The following is a 23,884-nucleotide window of genomic DNA, read 5'->3' on the forward strand; positions in this document are numbered from 1 at the left end:
GTGCTCTCTCGTGCGCGGTCGCCTTTTATGGGGCCAGGAATGGCTGAATTGATTTCTCAACTAATGGGATATCGCCACGTATGAATAATTCGATGACGTGGATTGACACGTCATACTGCTTGAACATGCCCAGACAAAGTGGGGCCTCTAAATCATTGGGTATTACAACCTCCTATCAGGGAATGTTTATTATCTATATTGCTACCTTTTTCCGATTCTTATTCTTTTTTTTCCAAAACTGCCCTTTCATATTCCTGTAATATCACAAATGCCTTATCAGCTTAAAAGCCGTTCTTGCCACGGGGAGGGTATTTTAGTTATTATTTATTCATCCAGTGTCCTTTGAATTGGAGATGAGGTTTTAGACTTTTAGGTAGGCTGTTATCTCCTGCTAAATGTAAGAATATTTCTAGAATAAGAAATACTGGCGCGTGGCTCGCATTGAGGAGTATCCACGTGTCGAATGATCCGGTGGGGTCTACAATATAGGGATTGGAGGATCTTAGGGATCAAGGGCCTAGGATCATCCGATGAAGGAATTCTCAACATTATTTGTCCACGATTGTTGTCGAGATCAACGGGTCTGATCATATATGTAAGATCATGGTGGGGCTTAATAAGTATCGATCTCTATGTAAGTAATGTAAAATGTGACTTTCCTTCTCGCATTTTCCTACTAATAAACTTGGTTTATAAGTTTCCTCTCTAATTAGCACACCGATTTGCTAGTCATTTTCCATTTTAATCATGTTTCATGACTCCCACTAGGCGGATGGTCACTTTCGTGATCAAATTTCGGTTCCGACAAAGGTAGATGAATGTTTAATCTAAAACTATCGATCTTGTAGACTATCATAAGCCGACCAACGATCGGTAAGATTAAGTCGTACAAAAACCGACGGTTTATCTTTTCTTGGCAGATCTCTCCACAATATTAAATCTTTTCTTTAGGATTTGAAAGCTCAAAATACCCCTCATGTTATGTTTAGCCTATACGTAAAAAAAAAAAGAAAACAAAAAAGGGAGATGATATTTTCACCCCTTTCCGGTACGCATTCGCCCCTTATAGCATGAACAGTGTGCAACTTTAACGCTTTTTGACGTCAAATCAAGTTAAAAGGGGGCAAATGCATACTGCAGAAGGGTGAAAATATCATCTCCCAAAAGAAAAATATGAAGGTTATTCTCATACTTCACCAAAATTTATTTGAATCCAGTACAATCAAATGAACCTTTTTTTTCTCAATGTCCGAGTGTCACTCAACCGACTAAATAAGGGTTGTTTCTATGTCCCACATGAGTCATGAGACACTCCACCGGACCTACACCATATGTCTATGTCCCGTCCATATAGAGGCTCCATTGATAGGCCTAATGCCCATTGCCATTGGTTTGGCACAAAATGTGGGACCCAATAGGAGAATTGAGACAGGTATCAATGGCTGAAGTAGTTGGTGAAGCATGCAAATCATAATGGGTTTCTCTGCTCTCACCAGATTGGAGATGTGAGACAGGGCGTCCACCTTGTTAATAATATTAGTACGGGGAACTACTATTACATTATTTTCATTAGGGAAATGATATATGTGCCTCCTTAATTTCTTCCCTGGGCCACCACTAGAACAACTCAAGCACTCCACACAAGGCTGAAGCCAAACTTGATATCGGAAAATCATATTCCCACGGCCATGTTTTGATAATAGGAATGAATTTAACTTGTCCCACATGCTTTAACCAGCTGCTGATAACTGTTTGGGATTTGTAACAGCTTGTTAGGCATATAAGACAAGCTGATTTCACACCTATTATCAGAATATGGTTTTGCCGATATCATTTCCGCACACATAGAGAGAGAGAGAGAGAGAGAGAGAGAGAGAGAGAGAGAGAGAGAGAGAGAGAGAGAGAGAGAGAGAGGCCGTATAAACACTTAAAGCGGTGAAACGATAGAAATACCACCCTTGATATTTGATCCAACAGCAGCTCATTTTTGAGGTGTGTGTATTCTCAGGCATTTTATTTATTTCATCAAGGTATCATGACAAATTTATGGCAGTTACAATGCTCTTCTGTCTTGATTTTTTGTTAACACAGAGTCAAATGTCTCAACAATGTTACTAATTAAAGTGCAATTAATTAAAGCACACGCACACAAGTGCATCCCACTCACCAAAAATCAATAATCGATTTTCTTGTTGGATGGCCATTAACATGTGTGGAGTTCCATGTAGAGATTTTCTTAATCCTTTCTTCAACATTTGTTATATTAAACTAATCCTTTGCTTGGAGAAAATAAATCGTTTTTATAAAGCTGTTCTCAAATAAGAGAGCATGTCCTACTCATTTCAGTACTGGTAGCATGTGTGGTCCAATGTCCTACCTATAGACAATTTGATGATTTCTACTTAATCAAATCCGAAGAGCACGTGGTAGCCTCAATTAACACTTCCAGTTGAATTTGATCATGAATCAGATCTAGAAAGATCATTTTTAGTGATCTGATCAGGCAGACGGTCACCATCAGATCAACCCTAACGATCAATTTTTGGGTCCCTGGTGGAATAATAGATGGGTAATTCAGACCGTTGATCTTGTGGACCTCATGCGGCGATCCGTATGGTCTTGGGGTATCTGGACAGATCAACGGATGTGATCACGTCCCTGAGGCGCATGTGGGGTACTAGCTGTTAGGAAAGAGCCTAACATGCAAATTCTGCATTCTTTTACTTCGCACACGATTCATCATACTTGTTGAAAACGTCTTTCCATTATTTGGATTGCAAGAAAAACATGTCTTTACACAATATATTGAAAGAAATGATATGACTGTTGTTAGTTTATATAAATATCATCGTAAATTGAAGACCCATCTACATAAAAATTTAACATGTTCGCATGAAGTTATCTTTTTTCATGTGTTAAAACAAGTAGATGTTTTAACAATTTTTTTCTGGAATCCAAACAGGGCTTAGGGTTGCCCACAATGGGCAAACCTAGTGAATGCAGATACTTAGACATTTTCTACGAATGGGTGTAAGGCTAACTTAAGATAACTCTCAATCAAGACACAAGAGTTCAATTTTAGTAAGAGTTTAGTGCATGGGGAAAATAAACCTAATTCCTATTCTTTATTGTATGTAGTTGCTTGAAGGGAGCAACACATGTGAAAAACAAAAGTAATTAGGGTTCTTCTATTGGTGGTCCCTGATCTGCCAAGGAAACACTGATGATTCCATTGATCTATACACAAGGTCTTAGATAGATTGGAAGGCCTCTTCTGTGCTCCCTACTCGGTCTTCGTCAGGAGCATCTTCAACAGCTGGATCGCGTGCATTGTCTGCCAATTCCATCTAGTTGGTATGGCTGGAGGAATATATAATCATTTTCTCCAAAAAATTCGCTTAAATTTAATAATACTCAGATGCAAGATACAATACAGTGATAGTGGTTGTAACTTGTAAGCACTCTAGAAGCATATGGAGAGAAGAACACACACCTTGCTAAAAATCCAAGGGGAGAGAGAGAGAGAGAGATTGTTGTTGGATGGAAATGATGGAGGAAGAAGATTAATACTATAGATTACAAATCATGGAGCCAAAAGCCTAAAAACCCCAAGAGACACTAATTTCATTTTCTAATTCTCAATGATTAGTCTATTGGCTGTAAAACAGATTTTTAGGAGACATTACCCTTCATGTGACAAAAAGAAAAAAGATAAGAAAAAACCCACTTGGGTCTCAACAATCATTAGGTTTCTTGTACACGAGTGGGGCAGTAAAATAAGCATTGGGATACATGCTCACGTGCAGCTTGGCCATTCCCATGTGACAAAGCTCCATGGGGAACTAAAGCTCTCTAGTATAATAAGCCCCCCTCCCTTCTACAAATACCAAGGTTAGAAATATCTTATTATTCAAATGTCAATTTGGATTACATAAGGTATTAAAAGGAGGCTTTTGCCTCACATTCTCCCACGTGCAAACTGTCAAAGCAAGGAGGATCGCAGATCCATGTGGTCATGTGCTTCTATACTTCATTAGCTTTCCTTTTAATTAATCTACATCTGGAAACCAGGCCCCCTCTCTCTCTCTCTCCATCTTGGGAATTGGGTGTTCAGCTCCCACGAAGCTACCTTGTATTGGCTAATGATTTGCTTAGTGCATATGAACTGGCCACATGTTATAAACAAGGAAACCCATATATCACCTTGTTTATTTGCTAAAGGGGAAAGGATATTTCCACCGGCTTTCCAGCATTCCACCCTATTTTCTATATTTTCACTTCACTTTAAAAAGTAATATCTAGAGGGATTTGCTAGGAACCATTGCGGAAGGCATTTCGGGGACATGCTGTTGCATGAGAAAGCAGCCGCACGGGCTCAATTTTTAACATATTTTGTCCCATTCATTTAATTCACATGCAACAGCAGGTCCACAGAGTGCCTTCGACGATGGCCCCTAGCAAATCTTAATACGTGAATTTTAGAATCTTGAATTTCCACAAAATTGTAGATAGGAGATGAGAGAAGAAGAGGGCAACCGTCGTTTTCTGATTTCTCGCCCTTCTTTCCCGTAGCAACAAAGTAGGAGATCGACCCATGTTTCCAGATTTTAGAAATCTTAGGATGGGGGAGAGATTTCTAAAACCTGGATTTCTCAATTAAAGTCCAAAAAACACTGTCGGGGAGGCATACAACAGCTTCATCATGAACCCTCTTTTACACTATTTTCAAACTAAAGCCTGGATTTTAAAATCCGCATATCCAAATGGCCCTTTAGTGTTCCTAAGCTGCTATGTTAGATAGCAAGCCACTGATGTCATCTAGTAAAAACAATATGGCAAATGGGTTATTAAGATCTCGAGCTACTGCAAAGATGGACAAGATTGAAATGGGCACAGGATGTTCCAGGGTCTGAGCCACGTATAGCATGAGCCCCCCCCCCCCCCCCCCCCCCCCCGCCCCAATAACTTGCAAAATTCCTTTTATACCCTACAATACATATGGGTTTTACTAGCGTTCTTGAACGCCGGTAATAGTAAGCGCCACCCCCACCCCAAGTGTAAATTACTGGCTCCGCCCCTGGGTGTACCATATCTGTTTGGCCAATCATGCTTGTGATATCAATAGTAATGCATTTTTTTGGGATTGAGCTACTAATGTAGGAGCATCCCCTAGATTCACTACATTAGCCTCCCTAGTGTAGTTTCGTTCGTGTGTTTTTGTTCATTTGTGCTTTTTTCTATGTAGTAGGATAGTTTAGACATTTGACTAGTTGTTGAGTCCTTTAATGTCATTTTACTCCATTAAGGATAATTTGGTTATTTTGTGTCTACCATGTACCTTTTAGTCATTTTCATTCACTTAGGGGTAGTTAAGTCCTTTTACTTGTAAGTGGTCTACAAAAGGGATTTTTCCCTCCATTTGTAGGAACTTTGACTTGATTTTTGGATAAGAAAAGAGAGAATTTTCTCTAGATCTTGGATCTAGTGGGTTTTGGAGAAAAACCCTCTTGCAAAGAGGATTTGCTTGTGGAATTTTCATCTAAGGGAGAAATTGACCTTGGAAATCAATCTCCTCCATGGAATCTCAATACGTTTTACCTTGAAATGCAATGTTTCATCTATTTTTGCCAAAATTCGGCATCCCCTTGCTGAATTTCAAATTTTTTCCATCAGAATCCTTCAAAAAGAGCTCAAATTTCAAAATTCTGTGTAGACACCCCATTTTGACCGAACCCTAGATAACTTAGTTCTAATAAAAACTTCATCAAATCAATGATTTAGAGCCTTAAATTTTTCCCTATGGTAGATTAGGGTCTCAGCTAGGTCCCTGCAAAATTTCGTCGAAATCGAATGAAAAATGTCAAATAATACGAGTGTAGTTTACAAGGTAGTGTAGCATAGTGTAAAAGTAGGGGTGTGTATTAGCCATTAGCCTAGGTAGCTTTTACACTAGAGTGAAAATGGGGTGATTTAGGTAATTACACTAAGAAAACTTAGCTTCGGATGTAAGCTACATGTAAAGGGGGTGAAATATCCCACCCTAATTTTTGACGTAATTTCTTCTCGAGACCACTCATTTTCAGCAAAATCAAATGTAAAACACATAGGATGGGTGTCTTAGGGTAATAGAAAGGGATAAAATTATGTTAATTTTTTACTTAAATTTTTCTCCTTAGGCCACCTATTTTGGGCAAAACTAAGCCAAAGCTAACACAAAGAGGGGTGTTCAAATAAATTATTAGGGTTAAAAATTAAGGGCCTAGCCTATAAATAGAAGCTTAAGCTTCTTTTGTAAGCTAACAAAAAAATTAGAGTTCTTAATCTAATTTTAGAGAGAGGGAGAGAGAGCTTTCAAGAGAGAGCTTTCAAGATTCTAGAGACAGAGCTTTCTAGAGAGAGAATTCTAGAGAAAGAAGGAGATCTAGAGAGAGAAAGAATGTAATCTAGAGAGAGAAAGAACAAGGAGAGATCCAAGAGATGCTAGAATTTGAAGTTTCTCACACAAGGTTGATGAATTTTGAGTTTATTTTAAGTTTTCTTTGAAAATTTAACCTAAAATATGAAATCTAAGTGAAAAATGCCTAAAAATGATTAGATCTAGCAACCTAGGGCTAAAATCTATCAAAATATGTTTTAAAATATGTCTCATATAAATATCTAAAGTAATTCACCTCAGATTTTGAGTTCTAGTCGAATTTCGATGTGAAAATAGCAAGACTAGTTGCTATACAGCCTCATTTTTTGCCATTTTCATCAATTTTCGGTTGAAATTCATAAAAAAATTCTCATAAAGGTGTAGAGCTCATTGAGATCTTCGATTTTGCATATAATGGCCCAAAATTGGCCCAGAAACGAAGAAGTTATGCTAATTTTAATATTTTAGCTGAAAATTTAGGTTAAAATGGTGAATTCTTGGATGATTTTTGTGAAAATATTTAGATCTGATGTGTTAGGCTTTGAAATTGAAAAATATGTGTTAATATGTGTGTGATGTGAATATCTAGTGAAATCCATGATAGATCTAGGGTTTTGATGTGAAATGCTCTTACAAGATGTTGAAAATGTTGAAATGCATGCTGTTCAGATTTGTATTGTGCTTTTCATTAAATTCTGGTTAGAATTTGGAAAAGTGATACGTGTAAAAATTGTAGAGCTTTTCAAGTCTTTCAATTTGACATATCATGGACCTAATTTGGCTAAGGAATGAAAAAGTTATGACATTTTTAAGATTTCAGCAAAAAACACCCTATTTCCAACTTGCGGCTTGACCGGAGATGGCCGTTTTTCGGCCACTTCCGGCTAAATCCAGCCGGAGTGGTCAACTCAGAAAGTTTTCCTCGATGAATGTACTGAAACTTTAGTGTTGAACACTTTTCTTAAAAATGTGTTTTGGTTTCTTTGTTTTGCAAAATAAAATTAGAACTTTTTAAAACAAAACTGGATAAATGAAATCTGAAATTAGCCCAAAGATGACCGTTTTTCGACCACTTCCAGCTAGAACAGGCCGAACTGGATAACTAATCAAATATTTCTTGATGTGTCCCCTACAATTTTGATGTGTATCACTTTTGCTAGTTTTTCCATTTGGATAGTGTGATTTTCAATACAAATATTTAGCTTACATGTAGAATGCAAATGTATGCTTTTGATGCTTGATTCATGCTAAGCCTAGTTTGCAATGAAAGAGTCATCTAGAGCCCACTCTTTTAGGAGACAAATTATGTCTCATGCAGAAAAAGTCATTCCCATTGGAGACAGGCTTTGTCTCGTTAGTGAATCAACCCTTTAGGAGACTATTCAAGTCTCACAAGTTGCACCCCTTTCTAAGTTAAAGACCAACTTAGTCTCAGATGCCTATTCTTATTTATCATTGCAAGGGCAATGATAAGGATACTTGGAGCCCACCTCTGTGTCTTGGAGACTTGCCTCAGTCTTGCTAGCATCTCTTTTTGTCTCCCCTTCTTCTAGGAGACTTGCTTTAGTCTAGTTAGCACTCTCTTTAGAGCTTATATGTTAGGAGTCAGTCTCATAGATTAGGAGTCTACCCTCTAGTTAGGAGTCAGCCCAGTAGTTAGGAGTCTGTCCTTTAGTGTTAGGAGTCTGTCTTACTGTCATACAGAGTTAGGATTCTGTCATACCTTTGCAAGATATAGGATTTTGTCCAACTCTTGCAAAGTATAGGATTCTGTCTGTATAGGATTCTGTCCAACCATTGCAAGGTTAGGAGTTTGTCCTACCCTTGTAAAGCCACAGAATTCTGTCTTGCCCATATAGAATAGGAATTTGTCCTTAGTCAGGGAGTCTGTCATTTTCTTTTTGTAAGTTTGTCCTTTAGATAGGAGTTTCCCTTTAAGCTTAAGCATTCTGTCCTTAGTGTTGACACTCCACCATGCTGTGGATCACGGGGTGTAGTCATATAGGTTCCCTTTACCTGAAAGGGTTAAAACATTTCAAAAACAGTAAAAACACATTAAAAATATAAAAACATCTGAAAACATTAAAATATTTGAAAAGATATGAGTCATTAGGAGAGTAGTTAGAAAAATCTGTTTCGAACTACGTTGGCTTGATCTCCTCCCACGGGATACGTAGGCAGCTTGGGATCCTTATCCTAGGTTCAGTCAAACCTTCAAAAACTAATCATTTAAATCCTTTCAAAAATACCAAAAATTCTTTAAACAAATCTTTTACACATGTTTTCGAAAAGATCTTCCTCTAGAGTTAGGAGTCTGTCCTAGATGTTATGAGTGTTCTAGAATTAGGAGTCTGTCCTAGCTAGGAGTATGTTACGCCTCTGTCCGGTCAGTTAAATCCTTTCAAAAATACCAAAAATTCTTCAAACAAATATTTTACACATGTTTTCGAAAAGATCTTCCTCTAGAGTTAGGAGTCTGTCCTAGATGTTATGAGTGTTATAGAGTTAGGAGTCTGTCCTAGCTAGGAGGAGTATGTTACGCCTCTGTCCGGTCAGTTGGAGATACTCTTCGCTGACTGATGACTAGAATATGATGTGTTAGTGATCCCATTGTTTTCCGACACACAGCCTAGTTACACATAGGATATATGAATCACCTGCATTAGCTTAGGGCTAAACTTGCATTTTAGTTAGGACATATAGGGGGTCTTAAATTCTGCAATACACTTGAACTTAAGTAATCGCATAAGAAGCTGTTAACAATTAATCGAGTCTAGTTGATTGAGTCTAGGATAGCAGTCCTAGATGGGTTAGGCATTGTAATTTAGAATATGTGCGAGAACTACATGGCCTTGATTCCTGAAGAGGCGGGGATACGTAGGCGGCTTTGGATGAACATCAGACCATTCTAAGATTCAGACCCGAAAAATAATTAGAGTCTTAGGGTTTGTTGTTAATGTTTTATGGTTTGTGTTTGTGGTTATCACTGTTTCTTGTATAGGGACATGCTATTGTGTTTATACCTTTTTCTCGATTATCTTTATTCCTTACACATCCTCGCATGTTTACACGCACTTAGTTGTAGTGTTAAACTGCTTTCTTTATTGCTCTTTCACATGCTTAGCTGTAGCATACATATTATTACTACTTTGATCACATGTTTTAGCTGTAATATATTATCTCTTTACTGCTTTGCTTACCTGTCCATTTATACTGTTTAGTTGTAGATCTTATACTGCTTTCCAGTTTATTATCTCTTGATTATACTGCTTAGCTGTAGCTCTTATACTGCTTTTCTGTTTATTCTAGCTTATTATATCTGCATATTATAACTGTTATTACCTGCTTAGCTGTAGATGTGCATGTGTTTGTTTATTGCTTTCTAGAGGAGTTGAGCTAGGATTATATGGATGTATAGAGACTGGTAACAAGGTTATCTGTTATCAGATCGACACTAGTCTTCTATGCCTCTTTATGAGAAGAGGGATTCTAGTATTTATTCTAATGACAGATGACACTGGTACTAACTCTCTTTAGGCATGGATGTTAGATATGATGTATAGAGATATGTAGCAGTGTTATCTGATATTGGATAAGCATTAGTTTTCTACGCCTCTTTAAGAGACGACGGATCCTAGTGTCTATTTCAATGTCAGATGGTTCTGATATCAATTCTCTTTAGGATCTCGATGTTTATTTTTTCTTTACCCATCCCCAGATCATGCATGCTTAGGTAGACATTTTCTCGGGGATGTCTGTTCCCATTTCACATGATTTTTGCCCAAAACTCTTCAAAGTTAATAACAAATGGCATAAGAGACCGAGTACGCTCGGGCGAGTAATTAGAGAGGATACTAGCTTTATAATTGTAGGGAGGTTATTGGATTGACCTAATTGACCAATGATTACATGATTCATTGTCAATACCCTCACTGAACGGAATGTTTATAAAATCGTTTGCATATCATGAATGCCAATCACATGATATTAGAATGTAAAACTGATGTAGAGTCGAGCAGGGCTGCTCTGATAGTAAATAATGAGATGGCGCTCATGGAAGGGAGCGCTCTAATACTAAATGACAGGAGAGCGGAATCTTAAAGATAAACTAGTGATCTTAGGAAACTAAGGTAAAGGGGAATTGGTAAAAGATGGGCTGAGAACTAGGGACTTGGGTGGGCTGAAGTATGATGGTAATTGGGGTTTTAATTCGGTTAAGGAGGAAAGAGGATTTTTGGGGTTGATTTTGGGTAGGAAAACAAGAACGAACGAATGGAATGGGTTAAAGAACTTGTTATGGCTGCTAAACAAGGTAGTGTTGGTATGGGAACTGAAGGTTTTCAAGTTGATGGTAGTTGGGACTAAAATTGGTTTCGGATACCTAATATGAGACTGTTAGTAGTTTAAATTGTTGACTTTTCCTTTGGTGAAAAGGAAATTGTCTAATTATAATTCAAAATTATAATATTTACTCAGTTATCTTTTGGCTTTTGCACTTTAAACTTTTATGGACTTTTCAAAGCAAACTTGAGTTTCTTCCCTTCCCTTTTTCCTTTTGTGAGGACATTTAGTCCCGTATTGGAAAGTGGAGGAAAGGCTAATGGGTTTATATTGGTTTTCACTTCTCTTAGTTTGTGAATGGGAAGAGGAAAAGGTGGGCCTACGCACATAAGCTGCCGAGTGGACTCGGTAGACTTTTGGCTATACCACACAGCGCACCGCCCAGCCTGGTCGGCCGCGCATGTGGCTCATAGTTTTTCCTCATTTTTTTTAACTAGCCATATTTATTCTGAAAGAACTTCAAAGTTATTAGCGAATAACTTTGTCGTTCTTAAAGAATAACTTTGCCGGTATTTGGGGAATAACTTTGCCGTTCTCGGTCAAATAACTTCGCCGTTCCCGAGAACTTCGAAGTTATTGTGTGTGATGTTTAGATGTTTTGGTTTTGTAACGGCCCATTAAGTGCGGCTTTATTTTTCTTCCCGTTGGGCAACGTTTCCAAAACATGTCACTTAATTAAGGGATTAAAGGACGTGAATTTTGGAAGTCTTTTTAAGGCGACCTTTTAGGTTGAGAGATACAGACGAAAACAAAAAGTTCTCTCTGTATTTTCTCTTCTTCTCCTACCTACTGGTTATGTGTGTTTGAAGAGTTTTCTGTCGTTTTTTCCATCTATAATCAAAGCTGCATAAGCATGTTCGCTAGACATTCGGGTAGCGTGAGTGCACACTGCACACCCCCTGGAGTAGAGTTGTTGTATCCTAGAGACATACACCAAGAGACCCAATCTGCACCACGATTTGTTGTACGTGGGGGGGGGGGATACTTGTCTCAAGGACAACGAATTAAGATTCGTGCCTCAACTCACTGATAAGTTTCTCAAACCTTCTTTTGATTACTGTTATATTCTACAAATCAGATTCATAGTCAGATCTTGCAAAATTATTAGATTCATCTTACAGTAAAGGTATAATCCGAAATTCACATATCCTTAAGTAACATAACTAAGGTGGTTTAGTGGAAAGGGTGAAAGAGAGGATTAAGGTCAGCTGCAGGGGATTCACAAGGCTGGTTTTGGGTTGTCTTCTAGAAGTATTGAATGGGTTTGGGGCTGCCAAGGCTGAGCATAAAAGTGTGCAAGTAGGATGTTGTGTACAACCAGAGGAGAAGAAAAAGGCTTCTTCAAACAGAGGAATAATCTAGATCCAAGCAGGTAAGTGGCTGGTATCTTGGAATAAAGATGTAGAAGGAAAGATGGCTGGTCCGTGGATGGCACAACTGCAAACAAAGATGGTGGTGTGGAGTTATGAAGCTGTAAAGGTTGTGAAATTCCAAGGGTGGTCCCAAGTACGGCAACTATGACGAGTAAATATTAATTAGGTTTCTAGCAAGTTTTTATCCTTTTAAAAACTCAAACACAATTTGGAAATTAAGAGATCAACAATGAAATTCAAGCACACAAGTTAAATCTAGAGGTGCAATGCAAAATAAAGAGCAAGAGTTCAAGAGAGTGTGCACCCGAGATTTAAAGTGGTTCGGTCCTCAAAACGCGAGGCCTACTCCACTCCACCAACCAAACCCGTTGATGGCTTCACTATGTGATCTTCTTAACTTCGGCGAAGATCGGTGCCGATTACAAATTCTGATTACCTTTAACCTTGGTGGCAATCTTCACCACGGAGAGTGGGCTACACTTCTCCGAACACTCACCCAATACAAGTTCTTTGAGTAAGAAAGAAAGAACAAAAAATCCCTCACAAGGGTTTACAAAATGTAGAAGATGTACAAATTTAGCCTATAATCCAAATCATAATCTTTAGAGGATGAGAGGCATAATCAAGTTTGATTCACTCTTTGGATGTTCAAATGGAGTTTAAGAGTGTTAGGATTGATGGTCTTGAAGTTTAGAATGCCCATATATATAGGAAAACCAAAATATGACCGTTCAGTGGCATTGTGGTAATTCCTGGAAAATTCTCAACGGCTAAAAATCCGACCGTTATAGTGTTCTCGGAGTTCCGAGAAAAATCTCGGAGTTCCGGGAATACAAACAGAAGTTGGAAAATGTCTACTGGACCATTTCTCGGAGCTCCGAGGAATGTCTCGGAGTTCCGAGCTCGGAGCTTCGAGAAGCCTATGTTGAGCAGATTTTCACTTCTTGTTTTTGGGCTTCCAATTCTCAACCAAGTTGGGATTGCTATGAGGGTTCCAAGGTGTTGGAACACCACAAGGACAATCTCTTATACATTTAGGGTGTGTGAGATTAACTTAATTATGCCTCTAAAATCTAAATTAAGATTGGATCTTTTACAATCTAAATTGACTTTGATCTTCAATGCGATTCTTCAAGTCTTCAATCGTCTTGGACTTCGATGTTTTTGGCCTTCATGATGTGGTCCAATGAGATCTTCTTGGCCTCAATCCAAGCAATGTTGTCTTAGCACCAATGTGATCTACAACTTAGACAATCAAACACATTAGTGATCATAAATCACTTGTGTATTGGAATCATCAAAATAAGATGGGAATGCCAAGGTGGAAACCATTGGGCTTACAATCTCCCCATTTTTTTATGATGACAAGCACAAGAGATTTTCCAATAAAAGCATACATTTTTTTCCTTACACTAGAATTTTCTCCCCCTTTGGCATCAATCAAAAAGATTGGGGTAAAAGAGAAATAAAGGGATGAAATATTCAATTTAAGGCTCCCCCTTTTTCAAGGAAAAAGACAAACCTAGAACTCCTCCTATTTAGAATTTTTATTCAACATAAGAGGGGATATTTTAATTATCCATAGAAAGATATTCAATTTTAGAGCAAGCCCCTAATCTAAGCACATATGATGAAAATCATATGGGGGCTTTGGGAACCCAAGCTTTCTTGGATCCACCGCTATCCCTAATCTTAGATGCACATTGGAATTGGTTATGACCATTTATTCCACAATAATGGCATCTAACATGAGGGTTAGATACGCTAGTCCTATCATATGCATGTTTAGATCTTTGACTAGTCTTCTTTAAAATTATGTCAATAATTTTGTCACCATTTAAGAATCCATGGAGACATGATCTTAACCTTTCATTTTCATTATGAAGATGTGTTATTTGATTTAGAAAATCATTAAATTCATTTTCATAAGATTTGGAAGAGCTTGCCACATCTTGGAGTTTTGCAATTTGGCAAGTTTTCTCATCCAAACAACCCTTAAGGGTTTCAATCTCAAGTTTAAAATTTTCAAGTTGAGCTTGAGATTTGGAAGAAGATTCATTTCTCAAAAAATGAAGTTCATTTTCTAATTTTGAAATAGATTTCTTTTGAACTTTATTTTTAGAAATTTGAGAATGCAAGGTTGAGCACAATTCATCATAGGATATTTTTTCACTATCACTACTTGATGAATTATAAGAGAGGTTAGAATTTACCTCGACTTCATGGGAGAGTGCCAAGAGGCAAAGGTCATCTTTATTTTCTTCCCCTTCACTTGAGCTCTTTCCCGAGGTGCTAGTAGCATCCCATCCGGCGGCAAGAGCCTTATGTTTCTTCCAATCCTTCTTTCCCTTGTACTTTGAGGAAGACGACTTGAGAAGTGGACAATCCGGTCTTTTGTGTCCAATCTTCTTGCAATTGTAGCATCTTAAAGCTCCCTCAACTTCACTTTCTTCTTTCTTCTTCTTTTTATCCTTTTTATGTTTCTTTCTCCATAAGCTTTTAAATTTTCTTAAAGCTTCTTCTTCATCGCTATCCGCCTCGCTAGAGGATGATGAGTTTGCTTTGGAGGCTTTTAGAGCTAAAGATCGACTCTCTTTTTCTTTTTCTTTCGGCTTCTTCTCCTCTTGTCGGCTAGTGAGGAGCATCTCATGGGTGATGAGAGATCCTACAAGCTCCTCCATGGTTAGGGTCTTGAGATTCTTTGATTCTTGTATGGCGGTTACTTTTGGATCCCAATATGGAGGAAGAGACCTAAGCAACTTACTCACAAGCTCATCAGTAGGATAAGATTTACCAAGATTGGCTAATTCATTAGAAATTTTAGAAAATCGAGTATACATTTCGAAAATACTTTCATGTTGATCCATTCTAAACATTTCATATTTGCTCTTTAACAAGTTTATTTTGGAATCATTGACTTGTGATGTTCCCTCATGGGTAACGGCAAGTGTATCCTAAATAATCTTGGCGGAATCAAAAAGAGCAACTCGATTAAACTCCTCCGTAGATAAGGCACAAAACAAAGAATTTATAGCTTTGTAATTTAAATTTGCATGCATTTTCTCTACCGCATTCCATTCTTCAAATGGTGTGGAAGGCAAAATGTATCCATTTTCAACAATATGCCAAAGTTCCACATCTATCGAAAGAAGATAGATGCGCATCCTTATCTTCCAATGTCCATAATTGAACCCATCAAAGAAAGGAGGTCTAGTTGTGGAATGGCCTTCCGGAAGTCCGGTTCCATTTCTATCCGTCATTTCACAATTAGAAAGTTGCCAAAGATCTTATGATCTTTTCCTTGTTGAAAACAAAAAAAATTTCCAAAGATTTTTAGAAAAGAAAATCGTTTAAGAGCTAAGGCTCTGATACCAAGTGAAATTCCAAGGGTGGTCCCAAGTACGGCAACTATGACGAGTGAATATTAATTAGGTTTCAAGCAAGTTTTTATATTTTTAAAAACTCAAACCCAATTTGAAAATTAAGAGATCAACAATGAAATTCAAGCACACAAGTTAAATCTAGAGGTGCAATGCAAAATAAAGAGCAAGAGTTCAAGAGAGTGTGCACCCGAGATTTAAAGTGGTTCGGTCCTCAAAACACGAGGCCTACTCCACTCCACCAACCAAACCCGTTGATGGCTTCACTATGTGATCTTCTTAACTTCGGCGAAGATCGGTGCCGATTACAAATTCTGATTACCTTTAACCTTGGTGGCAATCTTCACCACGGAGAGTGGGCTACACTTCTCCGAACACTCACCCAATACAAGTTCTTTGAGTAAGAAAAAAGGAAAAAAATCCCTCACAAGGGTTTACAAAATGTAGAAGATGTACAAATTTAGCCTATAATCCAAATCATAATCTTTAGAGGATGAGAGGCATAATCAAGTTTGATTCACTCTTTGGATGTTCAAATGGAGTTTAAGAGTGTTAGGATTGATGGTCTTGAAGTTTAGAATGCCCATATATATAGGAAAACCAAAATATGACCATTTAGTGGCATTGTGGTAATTCCTGAAAAATTCCCAACGGCTAAAAATCCGACCGTTATAGTGTTCTCGGAGTTCCGAGAAAAAATCTCGGAGTTCCGGGAATACAAACAAAAGTTGGAAAATGTCTACTGGACCATTTCTCGGAGCTCCGAGGAATGTCTCGGAGTTCCGAGCTCGGAGCTCCAAGAATTCTCTCGGAGTTCCAAGAAGCCTATGTTGAGCAGATTTTCACTTTTTGTTTTTGGGCTTCCAATTCTCAACCAAGTTGGGATTGCTATGAGGGTTCCAAGGTGTTGGAACACCACAAGGACAATCTCTTATACATTTAGGGTGTGTGAGATTAACTTAATTATGCCTCTAAAATCTAAATTAAGATTGGATCTTTTACGATCTAAATTGACTTCGATCTTCAATGCGATTCTTCAAGTCTTCAATCGTCTTGGAGTTCAATGTCTTTGGCCTTCATGATGTGGTCCAATGAGATCTTCTTGGCCTCAATCCAAGCAATGTTGTCTTAGCACCAATGTAATCTACAACTTAGACAATCAAACACATTAGTGATCATAAATCACTTGTGTATTGGAATCATCAAAATAAGATGGGAATGCCAAGGTGAAAACAATTGAGCTTACAGGTTGCTTCGTGAGGAAGATCAACTTGCCTTCAACAAGCCATAACATAACTAAAGAAAAATTTGAAGTTCTCACTTGGAAAACTTGGGACTTCTTCTCAAAACACAAACTACATAAGACTCAAGCACCACTTGTTCAAGGGGATAAAAGAAACGAATTTTATTCCATAAAGAAAAGCACTAAAACGTTTACACTTGTATGGCTATATATATATATATAGAGTTTTCAAAGCTTCCTACTTCTAAAACAATGAAAAGAAAACATCCAACAAGGAAATTTTGCTGAACTTTCTCCTCCTAAAGCTCTTCAAATTAAATCCGTAAAATCTCTCCTATTAAAATTAAAATTCGTCAAACCAACTTTTCTACTTTTCTAAAATTCCCAAAAATACTCAACTTTTCTACTTTCCCTAAAATTTCTAACTAAAGTTGGACGACCAACATGCTTGCTAAAATTCCTAAATTCCGAATAAAAAAAATCCTAAAGAAACTCTATAATGCCTTGTGATTGATCAAAGTGGCTCGTTAATCTCGACGCTGTCTCGAATTCTTCGTATTCTTGCATTGATTGACCTTGGAAGAACATGATCTTGCATAAACTTGGTCTCGATCGTCGATGCGTATCATCTATTTCTTGATAAGACGGTCTGAAATGGTCTGATCATAGATTTGATGGGTATAGATGCACATGCAACAAAAACCTATGGAGGCCAAGTAGGAGAATGTTAGAAGGGACAATTCCATTGATCTATGGTGAGTGGAAGTGGGAGAAGACTAGAGGCATTTTTTTGGGTCATCTTCAAACTCGGGTTTTGGGTCATCTTCAAACTCAGGACGAGGATAAGGATATCCTCGTCAAATTAGAGGATGCAACCAACGGACATGGCCTCAGTTCGGTTTATGATTTCTCTCCCATCAAAATTAGTTTTTCATGGATTTGAATGCCAAAGATCCATGGGATCGATTCTTGTAAAGTTAAAATAACAAAAATTACATCGGAGGACTTTTTTCCCATGTAAAATAAGTTTTTTTAGTCTTTGATCTACTCATTTTCCATGGCCATTTTTGTCAAAAAAATTTTTTTTCACATTTTCAATAAAAATTGCAACCCTACTTGACTTTGGAATTTTTTCCCGTGAAATAGTTTTTCCCATAAAACTTTTTCCATAGATCCAAACAACTCCCAGAAGAAGTATTTTTAACTGAGTCCGGTACTTATATGGAGATTTTTAACTAAACACGGGCGTGTATTTCAGTGTAAAGACACAACCCATAAAAAGAAAAGTAGGACCCACCCATTTAGATGATCTAACTTGTTCATTTGTTGGCCGCCCAATGTAGATAGGCTATTGGAGCAGCACGTATCTTATCCTCTCCCTATCTATCTGGTAGATTTAGTTTGAATTTTGAATGGGGTTTATCCATTAGGATTTAAACCAATAGGATTGTAACTGATTGTATCAATATCTGCTACTTTTATGGGATAGAAGAGATCATCCCTTGCTGTAAATATTTTATATATAGGATGCTTCTGTAAATGAGAAATACACATGGATTCAATTTCTAAAAGGCCTAGTCAGTTTTTCATGGCATCAGAGCAGGATTGATCCTTGCTATTATTTTTTCTTCATCTTCTGTTATCTTGCAACCATGTCTTCAAATAATAGTGACAACAATAATCCTGGAGCAAACAATGGCAGTTCCAACATCAATCATGGAGATCAATCAATTCGTCTTCTCCTTTCTAACTTCACCATTCGGACAACCCAGGAATGATGTTAGTTTACTAGCAACTGAATGGAGAAAACTATCCATTGTGGAAGAGGGCTATGCGTACAGCCCTTAACGCCAAGAACAAACTTTCATCGATGGAACCATTGCTCAACTAGAGGAGAATTCATCGGATTTTGCGGATTGGAGTCGCTGCAATACGATGGTACTCTCTTGGATTTGGGATGTTGTCTCTAAGGAACTCACCAACAGCATTATCTACTTCGAAACAACGAAGGAGGCATGGGAAGATCTTCAGGAACGTTTTTTACAGGGTAATGCCGCTCAAATCTATTGCATTACACGTGATATTTCAAACCATGTTCAGGACCAACTGTCTGTCCTGACTTACTATACCACACTCAAGGGTTATTGGGACAATCTTGATTCTCTAACTTCCTTTCCTAAGTGTTCTTGGGGTGCCATCAAAGAAGCTACCAACTGAAACAAAATGAACGTGTGTTTCAGTTTCTAATGGGTTAAATGAAACTTATTCCACTGTGAGAAGTTACATCCTCACTATGGATCCCTTGCCTTCCATAAACAGAGTCTATGCATTGATTCTTCAAGGTGAAAGGCAACGCAGCGTTCACCAGCGATTGTCACAACCCTTAGAAGGTGCTGCGATGGCGACTTCGAATGCAAATGGAGGTGGTCGAGGACGAGGACGAACTATTGGAAGTTTTGGAAATCAGTTTAGGGGCCGTGGGAATGGACGTGGCAGACGTGGACGAGACATGCCACGTTGTGACCACTGCAGCTATTTCGGTCATACTCGTCCTCAGTGCCGAAAGCTTTATGGAAACCAAGATAGCCACAACAATGTCTCACCTGCTGCAAGTAACACCAATAGGAAAACAACGAAGCAACAGAAAATTCCATTGCTATGCATTTATCTCCGGAGCAACATTCTCAACTAATGTCTCTGCTAAACCATGATCACAGCCTATCCTCAGCCAATTTGGCAGGTATGGCTATATCTTGTGCATCTTTACCTTCTCTGTCATCATCCTGGATCATTGATATGGGGGCGTCTGATCACATGGCATCATCGTTGGATTTTTTATCAACCAAAACCACTTTGCACCAAGCCCAATCTGTTCGTCTTCCAAATGGTGAAGTTGTTTGTGTCTCCCATAAAGGAACATGTTCCCTTTCTCCCCACTACAGTTCAGAGATGTGTTATGTATTCCTTCATTTGATTTAAATTTGCTTTCTGTAAGCAAACTAACCAAAAATCATAATTGTGCTGCTGTCTTCTTTCCGAACTTCTGTGTATTTCAGGACCTAGCAACGAAGAAGGTGATTGGTCTGGGTGAGGAACGAGATGGACTATATTTCTACAAGGACCTAGGAATAATAAATCGCTGCAATCAAGCCTCTTCATTTCAGCTTTGGCATAACTGTCTTGGTCATCCATCCAATCAACGTTTGAAAGAGCTAGCCCAAGATCTTTCACTTTCTTGTTTTGAAAATAATAGTTGTCCTTGTGAAGTGTGTCCTGTATCCAAGAAAACAAGAGAGCCTTTTTCTCTTAGTTCTAATAAAAGCTCTGTTCCTTTTGAACTTGTTCATTGTGATATATGGGGAGCATACTCAACACTGACACACACTGGAGCATGATATTTTTAACCATTGTTGATGACTTTAGCCTCTGCACATGGACCTTTTTGATGAAATTTAAAAGCGAGACTTATTCCTATATAAAACATTTTTGTGCCATGATACAAAACCAATTTAACTTAACCATTAAAATCCTAAGATCTGACAATGGGACATAATTTCTATCTTATCAAATGCAGAATTTTCTGAATGAGAGAGGAATTTTACATCAAAGATCTTGTGTCAATACACACCAACAAAATGGAGTGGTTGAGAGCAAACATAGAGAATCTACTTGAAAAAGCCCGAGCTCTTCGTTTTCAATCTGGGCTACCCATCAATTTTTGGGGAGAATGTATTTTGGCTGCCACCTACTTAATAAACTGATTACCTTCACCAATTCTCCAAGGAAAGACTCCTCATGAAGCCTTATTCAATACCAAACCAACCTATCAGCACCTGCGTGTGTTCGGATGCTTGTGTTATGCTCACACCAAAACACATGACAAGTTTGCTCCACATGCACGGAGATGTGTGTTTACTGGCTATCCTTATGGACAGAAAGGATACAGAGTTTTTGACTTGGATGAACAAAAATTCTATGTTAGCAGGGATGTAGGCTTTCATGAGACTCAATTTCCATTTATCAAAGAGAAGACCATCAATTCTGAACCTCCACATTTGTCAACACCCATCCCAATAATTGAAGATAATTTTTTACCAACCATCAACAAACCCACTACGGTTACTTCACCTATCCCTTCTACAGTAGAAAATACACCATCATCAATCCCCACTAGCAACACTACCTTCGCACAAATCCTCTCGCACACATCAACCACCCAGATGGCTTGCCGATTTTGAGTGCTCTCAAGTTGCTTCCTCACCCACAAGCAGTCACGCTTCTTCCAAGGGTCTTCACACAGGTATTAATTACCCACTTGCTGATTATGTTTCCTATCATAAATTTTCAAATGCTCATCAAGCTTTCCTTTCCTCCATATCCACAAACCATGAACCTAGAACCTTTAATTCTAAAATTAAAGATGCTCGTTGGAGGCATGACAGCAGAGATAAAAGCACTTGAATTGAACCGCACTGGGAGGTTACCCCCTTGCCACCAGGGAAGCATGCAATCGGGTGCAAGTGGGTATGCAAAATCAAATATAATGCCGATAGAAGTATCAGGCGATACAAAGAGCGACTTGTAGCAAAGGGATACACCCAAGCAGAAGGAATTGATTACAACGAAACGTTTTCTCCAGTGGCCAAGCCAGTCACTGTTCGTTGTTTACTTGCCATTGCAGCTGAAAAAGGATGGCCACTTTTCCAATTAGACGTTAACAACGCCTTTCTCCATGGAGATTTAGACGAGGAAGTGTACATGCAATTACCTCCAGGATTTCCTCGAAAAGGGGATCATGGTGAACATCTTGTCTGTCGCTTAAAAAAATCACTGTACGGGCTCAAGCAAGCTTCTCGTAATTGGTTCTCCAAGTTCTCAACATCCCTTCTTCAAGCTGGGTTTCAACAGTCTAAAGCTGATTACACCATGTTCACTCTCAAAGTCAAGGACAGGATCACCATTATTCTAGTTTATGTCGACGACATAATACTCACCGGCAATGATACAACTTCCATTGCTTCCGTCAAACGATTCTTACATAGCCAGTTCAAACTCAAGGATCTCGGTTTGCTTAAATATTTCCTAGGTATTGTAGACACCCCATTTTGACCGTCCCCTAATCCCTCCATTTTTTGTGTAAAAACTTATCAAGTCAGTGAGATAGGACTCCAAATTGTACCCTAAGCTAGGTTAGGGTCCCACCAAGGTCCCTGCAAAATTTCGTCGAAATCCGAGCACGTTTGCCTAATGAACGAGCTAAGACAATGTCGTGGTGCAAGTTCAGAAAGTGGGGTGAATGTATCCTGAGAGGGGGAGAATTTATCCTAGATAGTGCCGACCCAGTTTCGAATAGGACACGATCCGTCCGTGCGCCTCATCATCTTTTCGCGCAACTGCGCGCTCATCAAAATTAGAGTGCCGATATCAACCTCCCATTTTACCTATAAATAAAGGCTTAAGCCTCATTTGTGAAGATCAAGGGTTTTCTTTTTTTTTTAGAGAGAGAGAGAGAAAAGAGAGGGATCCTTCTGAAACCCTATCACATCCAAACCCTAATCATCGAAACCCTAATTTGCTTATTCATTTTCATCTTCTCCGATTTGAGGCTCTCTTTTCTGGTCAAGCTCCGGCGTAGTTTTCTTCTCCGATTCGAATAAGAGATCTTTTATTTTATTCTCGATCTAGCTATTCCATTTGAGATTCAGATCTAAGAAATAAAAAGAGAGGATTTGCATTTCTGTTCAAAGAGTATCGCTAGCACACCGATCATCTTCTCCGGCGAGATTGCCGGAGCTCCGGCCTCATTTTTTTATTGTATTCCATCATAGTGTTGTTGGATCTACTATTCTGTCATCTTTTCTTTGCTAGATTTTAGTTAGAAACCCTAGATCTAAAGCTCTAGAAACCTTATTTTCTCATCTTCTCTGTGATGCTCGCCGGAATCCGGCAAAACTCCATGTAATCCGGTTTTTTATTTTTATTCGGATCCAGTGAACTCAAACATTTCAGTTTCAAGAGAGAAAAATCAGAGGGAGAAGAGAGAGATTGGGAGTAAAGAAGAGAGAATACATCATGTTTTCCTTTTGATTATCCTTGCTCTATAAATTGATCAAAAGAGTAGAAGGAAGATAAGAAGAAGAAGGAGAGAAGATTGCAGAGAGAAGAAATCCGGCAATTTTGCCGTTGGATGCATCGGATTTAGTCCCATCTCTAGAAACCTTGTTGAAGGACTTTCATATTTCAAAGGATTTGCAAGGATTTTCAGGTATGGTTCTTATGAAAAAACTTTATGCATAATGTTTTCTTAAGGCAATCTGATCGAAAGATAAAAAAAAATTTATGCAGAAATCAAGGTATGATTTTGTTTTTTAAAGAAAAAAAAACTGGTTCTGATCTTGATAGTAATTCATGTTGGAGTGGCAGTAGTATTGAATACTTTGAATGATTGCTAGGTAACAATATTCCTATTGAGATGATTTAGAAAGATAAATGCTTGTCTTCATATTTTGATTATAGCCTGTCATGATCCTCTGCATTTATTTCTTTTATGTATAACTAATATGCTTGGCGTATTATTCATCAAATTCATATTTAACAAGATGATTATATGGTTGTCTTAGTAGAAATTATGTTTGAGCACTGTAGTGTAGGTTTAGGCATCAAATTTTAGTATATGTATTATCTCATTGTGAGAATATTTCATACAATCATATGCTCTGTTCTTTTCAACGTGACCTGTACCTTGTATATGCTTGGGTTTATATATTGGAAAGATGAGCTTTCCCTTAAAAATTTGCATGTAGTTCAAAAATACAATCGGACATATAACATGTGAGTGATCCAAGCCATTTATTACTTTACATCAAATCAGGACAAAATGTGCCCAACTACCTTTATTCATGAGATGAAGATGGCTAGGTTTGTTTTCTTTCTATTTTGGGGTTCAGGTTACTCATTCTAAGGTAATTAGATTTTGGAGGAGATATATAATTAGAGGAACTGTAGTTATCTTTGTCTTGAGGTTTGGGTGGTCAAAAGACCTAAAAGGGAACATGGTTAGGCTGCTGTTATCCAAATTGTTTTGCTTGAGTCAAAGGCATACGTCCATTGCTTATGGGATGCATGATGTTCC

At 38.2% G+C, this 23,884-nt stretch overlaps 2 long non-coding RNA genes across 2 annotated transcripts in view; one reads left to right on the plus strand and one right to left on the minus strand.

The window, feature by feature from the left end:
* Window positions 1–3,059: 3,059 nt before the first annotated feature.
* LOC143862157 (uncharacterized) overlaps window positions 3,060–23,884 on the minus strand; it is a 28,494-nt gene continuing 7,669 nt past the window's right edge. Inside the window, exon 2 of the long non-coding RNA XR_013240201.1 lies at window positions 3,060–3,360. This is a non-coding gene — a long non-coding RNA (uncharacterized LOC143862157). The remainder of the gene's footprint in view (window positions 3,361–23,884) is intronic.
* Window positions 18,119–20,092, plus strand: LOC143862582 (uncharacterized). The gene is made up of 2 exons (XR_013240367.1): window positions 18,119–19,492; window positions 19,809–20,092. It is a non-coding gene; the product is annotated as an uncharacterized LOC143862582 (long non-coding RNA).

Source organism: Tasmannia lanceolata, unplaced genomic scaffold (assembly GCF_043159265.1).
Source record: "Tasmannia lanceolata isolate RefF3 unplaced genomic scaffold, GAP_Taslan_0.1 ptg000037l, whole genome shotgun sequence".
Lineage (NCBI taxonomy): Eukaryota > Viridiplantae > Streptophyta > Magnoliopsida > Canellales > Winteraceae > Tasmannia > Tasmannia lanceolata.